This window comes from Protobothrops mucrosquamatus, unplaced genomic scaffold, assembly GCF_001527695.2.
Source record: "Protobothrops mucrosquamatus isolate PMUCROS unplaced genomic scaffold, P.Mucros_1.0 scaffold2272, whole genome shotgun sequence".
Classification (NCBI taxonomy): domain Eukaryota; kingdom Metazoa; phylum Chordata; class Lepidosauria; order Squamata; family Viperidae; genus Protobothrops; species Protobothrops mucrosquamatus.
The window spans coordinates 144,112-156,011 of NW_015388361.1; positions in this window are offsets into that span (position 1 = coordinate 144,112).

Here is an 11,900-nt window from a genome sequence, read left to right on the forward strand (position 1 = left end):
CTGGTGCGTAAGCTCTCAGTGTACATAGAAGCAACAAGTGATAAATCATGATTATATAATCATCAAATACATTCATCATAAATTATAAGATATAACACTCATAGGATAGTCATAGGATACTAAATAAGCAATCAACGTAAATCATACTAGATACTAAATAAAACAATTAATATAAATCGTAAGATACAAGCAACAAAGTTATAGTTATAAGAAGATAAGGAACAGGTAATAGAAAAGATGAGAAGGATAACAGTAATACAGCCCTGCTAGGTAGTTTGACAGTGTTGTGGGAATTAGTTGTTTAGCAGAGTGATAGCATATGGGGAAAAACTGTCTTTGTGTTTATTTGTTTTGGCGTGCAATGCCCTGTAGTGTCATCTTGAGGGAAGAAGTGGAAACAGTTTATGTCCAGGATGTGAAGGGTCTCTAAATATTTTCACAGCCCTCTTTCTGGCTCGTGCAATATACAGGTCCTCAATGGAAGGCAGGAGGAAGGATAGATTTTAGGATGCAGGACAAACTAAATGTTTTTTCCTGTCTACTCCAATGACTTGCTGCCCCCTTCAGATATTTGTCACCCTAGACAGCTGCCATGCCCAGCTTGCAGTAGAGCTGACTCTAGCAAATGAGTGGGAAGGAAATACAGTTCAGTGACAATAAGGTGTTTTCCATCCCCAACTTTACTGTGTTCACCAGAAAGAAGGAAAGATTTTATCAATTCACCATGTGATGTCTATCAATCCTAAATTCTTTCTCCCAAGATAGTAGATAAGTACATCTTTAAAATCGGAACCCCTTAAAAGTGCCAGGTGTGATACAGACTCACACTGCACTGCCCTTGACTCTGCACTCCAAACTGTAGTCTTGACTGCTCAACCCATGAAAAAGTCACCTCTGTTGTGTCTTTAGCCAAACATTAGTAGGACCTGGGAAGCATCAAGGTGCATGAATTGAAGCCTTGGGAGGAAAGATCTCTCAGAAGAAGGCTGATGTTCCTAAAATGCCTGACTTCTGGAATCAGATAAGAATAACACTAATGAAGGCGAATATACATGTCCCAAGATAATGTTGCAGGATCCAATCTGGGTCGGTCCTCAGCAGGTAAAACCTCTGGTGCCAGTGGATCCTGCAAGAATAACACTGAGGATATTTAGGAGGAAACTTCCAGCGTGAAAATCTCTGGAGCAGCCAAGTGCTACAGTACCCAGAGGGTCTTTATTCTCAAGTTGAACCTCCTTTCCTGGAAACTCAGCTTCGTGTTGGGTTCTTACAATGTTCTACTTTTAAATCTTGACTGTCAGTGAAGAATGCAGTGCATCTTAAATGCTGGATTAATCTGAGGTGAAGATTTCACCTATGGATACCGCTGCAAATAATTCTGCTAATTTTGATTCTGGAGGATTAACGGCTTTGCTAAATCTTAATGCCAAGATAGATCAAGAAAGATCAATAAATACTTTGTTTTGAATTTTATGGTGATCTTTTGTGATCTTTTGTCCTTCCTTCCTTCCTTCCTTCCTTCCTTCCTTCCTTCATTCATTCCTTCATTCCTTCATTCCTTCATTCCTTCTTTCCTTCCTTCCTGAATTTCAAATAAACATTATAATGATGTTGCTTGGATTTCTTCAGGCCACATGGTCTCTTGTTATGTAACTGCTTTAGATTCTGTATGTCTGTAAATAATCATCTTAAAATTAGACTAATACATAAATAATAAAACAAGCAAATCTTTTCCATGGAACTCATCTTCTTCCATGGAGCACGATTTTATATATCCGATGTCTGAAAGAAGTAAAAGGAATCCCAGGTCTGGCAGGGTGGAGGGGAAAATGAACTTTGTCTAACAAAGCTTGCTGTTACACACCCCTGTCAGGCTAAAATCGAAAACACATGGTGACTAGAGGGAGAATGATGGAGGGAGAAAGATGAGAGCTTTCTTTTTTTAGGCCTTTTGTGTCTTTCTGAAAATGTCAACAGACAGCAAGAAAAATGTCAAGCAACAACGATATTCTAAGTGCTTGTTTGTGACATATTTACAAAGTCTTGGGAACAAGAAATAGCAAACTGGTGAACTGGAGACTGCTTTCCCTTCCCAATTAAAAATAATCTGAGCTGGCAAGGCTAAACCAACTCACACTGTGTATGACTTTAATACATCCAAGATGTCTCTCTCTCTTTCTCCCTTCCTCTCCTACCTCCCTTCTTGCAATGTCAACATCTGGCACAAACTTTTCCATTCAAATTGTCCCTTTCAAACCCGAACTGACATGGTTGAGAAGGGAAAACCTATTTTCCAAAGCATCTGAAGGCAAGACAAGAAACAACAGATGGAAACTAATCAGGGAGAGGATCCACCCAGAACTAAGGAGAAATATGCTGACAATTAGAACAATTGATCAGTGGAACAACCTGCCTCCAGAAGCTGTGAATGCTCCAACATTGGAAGTTTTTAAGAAGAGATGGGATAACCATTTGAATGAAAGGGTTCCCTACTTGAGCAGGGGGTTGGACTAGATGACCTCCAAGGTTCCTTCCAACTCTGTTACTCCATGTTCTAAGAGTGATGAATCAAAACCCAAAGTAACATCTGGATACAGATGTTGACTTACAAACAGTCACTTAGTGACTATTCGAAGTTACACAGACCTATCCTGGGGCTATATATAACTCAGATTGGATGGTTTTTCACACCCACAGACACACAACCACAGTCATGTGATCAAACTTCACGTGCTTGGCAATATATCCATCAAAACATCACCACTGAAACATGCTTCTTTGGTGGGCCTTCCTTGGAGGTTGTAACATTTACATGGGCCTCCAAATAAATATATTTAAAACTGAGAGGTCAGTTCAGTATTGGAAATAAGGGAGTCCTTCTCTCTTATTTTTGGAGTCATAAAAACTAAATTTGGAGGCTAAAACAATAGGTTATAGCCACAGTTTAGATCAGGGGTCTTCAAACTTGGCCCTTTTATGACTTGTGGACTTCAACTCCCAGAATTCCTCAGCATACCTGACTGAGGAATTCTGGGAGTTGAAGTCCACAAGTCATAAACAGGCCAAGTATGAAGACCCCTGGTTTAGATTCTTGTTAAGTTATTGATTGTTGCATATTGCTGTCAGAATTTGTGTTGCAAGGTGGGTGGTAAATCTTCAATCACAGCATGAGGTCTATATATGTAATATTAGTACATTACATTTGTAATACAAGCATGATAAGTACTAAAAGGAAGAGATGTGTACCTTGCTTATTTTAATAAAAGTTAGAAAATATTCAGAGTTATAACTTCTTAGAAGTGTGGTTACCATAATCCAGGATGTTAATAAAACTTGCCTTATTTCTAATAGAGAATGAAGTGGATATATAAAACCAACTTTACTTTTGGAAAACAAAAGCAACTACTGGAAGCATGATCAAGATTATATTTTTACAAAGGAAGATCTTAAAATTCTGGTTGTTGTGCTTGTGTGAACATGCTAGAATTAATAACAAAAGCAAAGTTAGAGCATGAGAAAAAGAAACAACGTGATATACACTCTACTTTAAAATTCCTTCACATCTCATAAGATAAACAGCATCATAGTACTGAATTACATTTGCCACCACACGTAACACTCATTCGACACCCACCCTGCCAAATCTATGCCAGTGAAATTGCCTTCTCCCATCTGTGGCTAGTCAGAACAGAAGGAAGAGGACAATAAATGGATATTCCTTTCTTGATAGTTTACAATGATCGCTCTAGAAATGTTTTCTTGTTAGGGCAATTTGTTTTAGAAATTCTGTTTATGGAGCAGGGGTAGAAACTCATAACTTGACTGACTTCTAGTTCATAGGAGAATGGAGATATCTTTCAAAGCCAATATTCCTTGTTAACAATCCTGAAATTAGACCCCATAGAACTGGATGATGTACACCAGTGTTTTTCAAACTTGGCAATTTTAAGATGTGTAAATTTTCAACTTCTAGAATTCCCTAGCCAGCATTTTGTGAGTTGAAATCCACATACCTTAAAATGGATGTGCATTAAGTTGCATTTGTATCAGCTCTTTCTCTAAGAAGCTGAAGGTGGTCCCCTATCCTTTTCTCTACACCATTAAATGCAGAATAGCCTTAAGTAATTTTCACACTAACGATTTATAGCAGTGATGGCGAACCTTTTAGAGACCAAGTGCCCCAAAACCGCCCCGCCCGCCCCCACTCTGCCCCTGCCCCGCCCATTTGCAGGGCTACCCACTGCCTCCATGGCCCACCGCGGCAGATCACCCAGGCAGCCTTGCAGCACCATGGTGGCCACACCCTCCATTTGTGCCCCACAGCATCATCTGCACATGATGGGGTGTGAGGGCGGAGTCTTGTCCCTGCTGCCCAGCTGCCATGTCCTTGGCTACGCTGCTCTGTGCGAGCCGCACCTGGGGATGACTCTCCTCTGGGAGGGCTGCTGGTGAGGAGGGGGCAGCAGGGGGAGGCGGGGCTGGGGTGATGGTGCACATGCCCACAGAGAGGGCTCTGAGTGCCGACTCTGGCACGCGTGCCATAGGTTCGCCACCACTGATTTATAGGGTCTTCACTGCATCATCCAACCATCATTAAAATGATATAAAGCCTGCCCACATTAATGTTAATTTGGCATAACAATGATTGGGTGACTGTCTAGTCCAGTGGTGTCCAACCTTGGCAACGTTAAGATTTGTGGAGTTCAGTTTCCAGAATTCATGTTGGCTGACTTGGAAATTCTGAGAGTTGAAGTCCACAAGTCTTAAAAGTTGTTAAGATTGGACACCCCTAGTCTAGAAGATACTATGAACTGCTAGCATGGAATTGAGTTTGATGCACTATCTGGCACATTATACGGAGAATAACGGAGAACTTTAAACCATGTTTCTTGTTAAACTGGCCACAGACCATTCTTTCTGACTAATATTTAGCCCCCTTTTCTATAGGACTCGTGAGTCTTCAATCACTGCTTCAAATTCAAATTCAAAATATTTATTACAGTCCAAGACCAGTACAATTAAAAATACACAGAAAGTATCTAGTTAAAAGTTCTAGAATAAAATAGTGACAAATAAATAAAATCTATGTTAATGTCACAATTTAGCAGCCTATTTTTCAGTTGCACATAAACAAGAGTACAGCCTAAGCTATAACATAATATTAATCCTTAAATCATAAAAGCTTAGAGTTATTAGGTGCTAAAATACAAGAGGGTGATAATATCAAAAGATTCGGTGCATTAAATCTTGGCTTCTTTCTGTTATATAAACTTTAGTTCCCAGAATTCTCAGAAACTGTCATGCTGATTGAGGCATTTTGGAATTTGCTGTGCACATCTGAAGTGTGTTCATGTTTGGGAAGGCTGAACAATTGAAAAACCTCTTCCACGAAACTGCTAAAAGAATGTGGTGTCCAATTTGGTTTTATTAAATATTGGAAAGGAAATATTCATAATTTCCAGTAAATCAGAGGACGTCCTTATCCGGCTATATTTATCTACAAGCTGGCTTTTTTCAAAAACTGTAAAATAAGGCCTGTTACACTGCATATTTTTTTATGCACAAAAGCTTCAAGATAAATGACATATCTTCTTGATCACTAGCTTCCCCTGGAAACAAAAAACATCAACGTGTTGTAACTCTCCTTGTGGAAAAAGAGAAATCTGTCCCACTTCCTGACCGTGGTTCTTTAGCTCAAGAAATTTTATCCTGGAGACAAGGGAGGACCTCCTCCTAATCAATTTATTTATTTATTTTATTTCACATGGTGTAACATAAGACAGGTGGTCCTCGACTTACGACCACAATTGGGCCCAACATTTATGTTGCTAAATGAGAAATTCGGTGAGTTTTGCCCCACTTTACAACTTTTCTTGCCACATTTTTTTAAGTGAATCACTGCGTTAGTAACACAGTTGTTAAGTCAGGGGTTTTCAAACTGGGCCCTTTTATGACTTGTGGACTTCAACTCCCAGAATTCCTCAGCCAGCGTGCCTGGCTGAGGAATTCTGGGAGTTGAAGTCCACAAGTCATAAAAGGGCCCAGTTTGAAGACCCCTGTGTTAAGTGAATCTGGCTTCCCCATTGACTTTGCTTGTCAGAGGGTTCCAAAATGTGATCACATGACTCTGGGACACTGCAACTGTTATAAATATGAACCAGTTGTCAAGTACCTGAATGTAAATCACGTGACCACAGGGATGCAGCAACGGTCATAAGTGTGAAAAACGTCCATAAATCACTTTTTTCAGCGCTGTGGTAACTTTGAACGGTCACTAAATGAACTGTTGTAAGTCGAGGACTACCTGCACAGCATTAATGCATCTGAAAAGATCTGTTGTTTTTATATCCATGCAGCTGCTTCATGCCGGGAGATCCTCGTGAAATCCAGCAGCCGGAGTGGGTAGAAACTATGTAGCCGTGACAAAGACACGTTGCCTGGGATGCACCACAAGGAAGCTAGTCTACATTGCACCCCTCCCTATTCCATAGGACAGTGGTGGCGAACCTATGGCACGTGTGCCAGAGGCGGCATTCAGAGCCCTCTCTGTGGGCACATGTGCAGTTGCCCCAGCAGAGTTCGCCAGAGTAGCGAGCACGTGGTATTTGGAAGCGACAGCAGGAAGTGAGCGAGCAAGAGATGTTGGCCCCCAGGGATGCCCCGGAGATGGCGAGGGACTGGCCCCCGCTGCCCTGGCCCCGGCCACGCTCACCCAGTCTGCCGTGACCACTGCAGTCATGCCCACCCAGTGGGCAACGCCCCCACGCCCCCCCTGAGGGCACCACAATACTGATGCAGCCCTGGCACTTTGTGATAAATAAGTGGGTTTGGGGTTGCAGTTTGGGCACTCGGTCTCTAAAAAGTTCACCATCACTGCCATAGGAGGACCTGACTGATTCACAATTTAAATTTTATTGTTTTTATTGTCAAGTTATATCCTGCCTCTTCTCTGCAGCTCTTACTTAATATACCTCTTACTTAATATAACAGAATAGCAGAGTTGGAAGGAACCTTGGAGTTCTTCTATCCCACCCCCTGCTCGGGCAGGTATTTTTAACAGGTTGTTTGCCAGAAAGACAGGACTGTCAAGAATAAGGATTCTCTGAACTTTCCTTCCAGAATGGCTATTCAAAGGGTGTTAAAAAGTGCTGAGAGGGATTTCTCGTATATAAATAAAGGAAAGATCAACGATATTCTGAATCAAGGTAGCAAAAGTTTTCAAGCCAAAATACTTAACAACAAGAGCTCCACTTACGTTTCAGACTGATTGAGACATCCTTTTGGCCTTTAAGTTACCTTTTCTTGAATTAAAAACAGCCCATTCAAACTTACCAGGGCCAGACAGTTCACAGAAATAGACCAGCAACTGGGGAAAGGAAAAGGTGATGCGTTAAGAGAAATGCGTCATTACACAAAGAGGTCAACAGAGGACATTGAACTAAAGATCCTGATCCTTGCAGAACATCTTACTGTAGGGGGAAAAGCTGGAATAAGAAGACATGTGCATCACTGCCGGCATTTCCTTCTTATGTGTCTTTAACTTTAAATCAGATTTAGGCCAGATGTCCTTTCAAATAAACTTCTGGTTCACAGCATACCATCCTTCAGATGTGTTGGGAGCGACAATTGTCAGAGCAAATTCTACAGTAGGAGTTCAGTTGCTAACCATTGTGGGAAGAATCCAGAGAAAGAAATATTTTGGGAAATATTAAAAAGGCAGAATATATTTCCCCAAAGGCAGAATATATTTCCCCAAAGGATTTAACCCCCCCCCCCACACCAATTCTCTCTGCCCCAGACAGAAACCAGATCTGCAGAAATGCAGATGTGATAATCTTGTCAGAAAGATTGGAGTCAGGAAGCTGGGATTAGAAAGATCCCTAGAATCCAAAATCCCTCACACCAAAAATATCCAACAGTCATCAGCCAGGGAAGCAGGATATGACCTTTGGGACATAATAGGATAACCCACCACCATCAGAATACCAGAAGGGCACATTCATATTCAGGTCAAAGGAACAACTCCAAACAAAAGCCCAAGAAGGTATAAAAACCCACTCCCTACTACATGTGGTCAGGTTTTTTTTTCCAGAGCCATCTTTCTATCTATCTCTCCTCTTCAATAAACTACAACCTTCTTTCTAAAGCAGTCTCCATGTTGTTTATTCCTGGCTTGGACTGGATTCTGATAAAGATTTTTCCTTCAACACCATATTTGGAAAATATCATCATGAGCGACCAAACTATAGGTACTCTGCACAAAAACCAATCTGAATAATGAGTAATTTTGTGAAATTCTCTCTTCAAAATGCATGAGATAGAACTAGGCTTTCTATGTTTCCAAAAACCTGACATTACAGGTAGCCCGTGAGCCCCAATTTTTTGTTGCTAAGTGAAACATTTGTTAAAGTGAATTTTGCCACATTTTATGACTTTTCTTGCCACTGTTGTTAAGTGAATCCCAGCAGCTGTTAAGTTAGCAACATAGTTAAGTGAATCTGCCTTTCTCGTTGACATTGCTTGTGAGAAGGTTGCAAAATGGGATTATGTGACCCTGCGGGCACTGCAACTGTCATAAATATGAGTCAGTTGCCAAGCGTCCAGATTTGGATAACATGACCGGGGGGATGCTGCAATAGTCTTAAGTGTGAAAAATGTCACAAGTCACTTTTTTCAGTGCCGTTGTAACATAAACGGTCACTAAATGAACTGTTGTAAATCGAGGACTACCTGTATTTTATTTATTGGATTATTTTAGACCTAGTGCCATTTCTTGGTACCGTAAGTCAGTTGGGCACTACCTACCCTGGGTCTTGGGAAGAAATGTTGCTAGTCATATGGTTGCAAAAGGTGATCACATGTCCCCAGGGACACTGCAATTGTCATAAATGTGAATCAGTTGCCAAGCATCTGAATTTTGATCGCATGATCATGAGGATGCTGCAAAGGTCGTTAACTGTGAAAAACCGTCATAAGTCACTCTTTTCCGTTGTGCCGTTGTTACTTTGAACGGTCACTAAACAGACTGTTGGACTTTCATGGTAAGAAGTTGCATTCTTGTTTTTAACCTGCCTTTCACAGCAGAATATATTGAGGGAATCATGAAAAGAGAAATGCTGGATGCAGCGCTGGGAAAACGTAGCAGTGTTTAAAAAAAAAAAAGCCACTTCAACACACTCTTCACTTCAAACGATGGTATGAATAATGCCTTACAGTGACAATGCCAAGCTTTTTCAACTGATGCACCAGAAAATATTCCAGTAAAAAAACAGTGGGGGCGAGAAGTGTGGTGGTGGTGGGAGGGGGTAGAGAGATGGATCATCAGTCACTTAATCATAATTGCAGCAGCCATTGTTCTCTTTTTCCCAGAGGCTATTCAATCTGGAACTGTTTTCCTTTCTTAGCTGTTTGCTGACAATTTTCTGACAGTTTCTTCTCTTTTTCCTTTCCACCTACATCAGCATGTTGTTAAACTGCATTGTTGCCGCACACAGCACGCACCTCAAGCCATACCTTCTTGGCAACGTTTCCTTCGACAACTGCCTCGTTCTGAACCTGCCAGCAAGCAATGATCAAAGAATGGAGTAACTTTAAAATAATAATAATAATAATAACAGCAACAACTAACACACGCTTCTCCAAGTAGCCCTTGCAAAATCTATGCACCTTGTGGCAGAATAATAATAATAATAATAATAATAATAATAATAATAATACCGGTAATAATGATGATGATGATGATGATGATGATGATGATGATGATGATGATAAAGTTGGAAGGGACCTTGGAGGTCATCTAGTCCAACCTCCTGCTCAGGCAGGAAATCCTATACCATTTCGGACAAATGGCTGTCCAGTCTCTTCTTAAAAACTTCCAGTGTTGGCGCATTCACTGCTTCTGGAGGCAGGTTGTTCCACTGGTTAATTGTTCTAACTGTCAGGAAGTTTCTCCTTAGTTCTAGGTTGCTTCTCTCCTTGGTTAGTTTCCATCCGTTGCTCCTTGTCCTGCCTTCAGGCGCTTTGGAAAATAGCTTGACTCCCTCTTCTTTGTGGTAGCCCCTGAGATATTGGAACACTGCTATCATGTCCCCCCTCGTCCTTCTCTTCGTTAAACTAGACATACCCAGTTCCTTATATGTTTTAGCCTCCAGTCCCCTAATTATCTTTGTTGCTCTTCTCTGTACTCTTTCTAGAGTCTCAACATCTTTTTTACATCGTGGTGACCAAAACTGGATGCAATATTCCAAGTGTGGCCTTATCAAGGCCTTGTAAAGTGGTATTAATACTTCACGTGATCTTGATTCTATCGCTCTGTTAATGCAGCCTTGCACTGTGTTGGGTTTTTTGGCAGCTGCAGCACACTGCTGGCTCATATTTAAATGATTGTCCACTAGGACTCCGAGATCCCTCTCACAGTTACTACTATTGAGCAAGGTACCCCCCTATACTATACTTGTACATTTGGTTTTTCTTGCCTAAATGTAGAACCTTACTTTTTTCACCATTGAATTTCATTTTGTTAGATAGCGCCCAGTGTTCAAGTCTGTCCAGATCCTCCTGTATCCTAAGCCTGTCTTCTGGAGTGTTGGCTATTCCTGCCAGCTTGGTGTCGCTAAGGGTTTTCTGTTCTTCTTATATGGTGATCAGATCCAATGTTTCCTAGATCTGCCCCCAAAGCACCTCAGCTGTTGCAGAAAGGGGAAGTAATTTAAGAGAAAAGGAAGAGAAATTTGGCCAGGAAAGGAAACAAGGGTCACAGGTGTGCTAACATGCAAATCCACCAGAAGCGAGGAATCAGATGGCACAACCCCAGGATTTATTTATATATTTGTATCCCGCCTTTGTTAGGGACATGATGGCCCAGTCATTAAAGACACTGAGCTTGTCGGCTGGAAAGCTAATAGCCTGGGTTCGAAACCCGAGCACCACACCACAGGGTGAGCTCCCATTTTTTGTCCCAGGTCCTGCCCACCTAGCAGTTTAAAAGCATGCAAATGCAAGTAAATTAATAGGTACCACTTTGGCGGGAAAGTAACAGCATATAGCCATACTGTGGTAAGCCACGCTAGTCATGAAGCAGGTCATCATGTAACTGTGCCCAGCTTAATGATCTTTTTTTGTGGCAAGTTGTTAAATGAAAGCAAATCCATATTCACCAACGGGCGCTTTCTGCCAGAAACTGGAAATAAATACCAGACACTGGCAAAAAATGCCAAAAACCTCAGCCACCTAACAATCATACTATAAATGTGTCAAAACCCAGTAGCTCTGAGGAGATGCATCATACCTGAGTGGTCGCTAAGCAACTGGTTGTTAAGCAAGGACTTCAAATACTGTTTCTTGCCATCTCAACCATCTGACACCTACTTACAGATCTGACTTGAATCTTGGTTTCCACAAAACCCATTTTGAAGACCCGAATTTCCCGGGAGTTCCTTGAACCCAATCTCACAAAGGGGGCTGCATAGGATGGGCCTGTGTCCTTCCTGTCAGACGACAATCCTTTATCACAGTGGTTTTCAAACATTTTGGCATCAGGACTCCTTTGCATTCTTAAAAATTGAAGTCCCCAGCTTTAGTGTATGCGGGTTATATCAATCAATATTTACGATATTTGACATTAAAACTGAGAAATTTTTGAAATATTTACTTGACTTTGTGAACCTCCAAGAGGGTCTTGAGGAACCCCTGGTGGTCTCCACACCACACTTGAAGAGCCTCTATTCTATTCCAAGGGCTGTCAGGAGAAAATCCTCAGAAGACAATCCCCATTTTGAAATTCTGCCCACTTAAAAGAGGAAAAGAAGAGAGGGAAAAAGCTCTCTCTCAAAGGAGGAAATGCCCAACAAAAGTCCCGATGGAGTGTTGCGTTTCTGTTTAAATGTTAGCAGTGCTTTTTA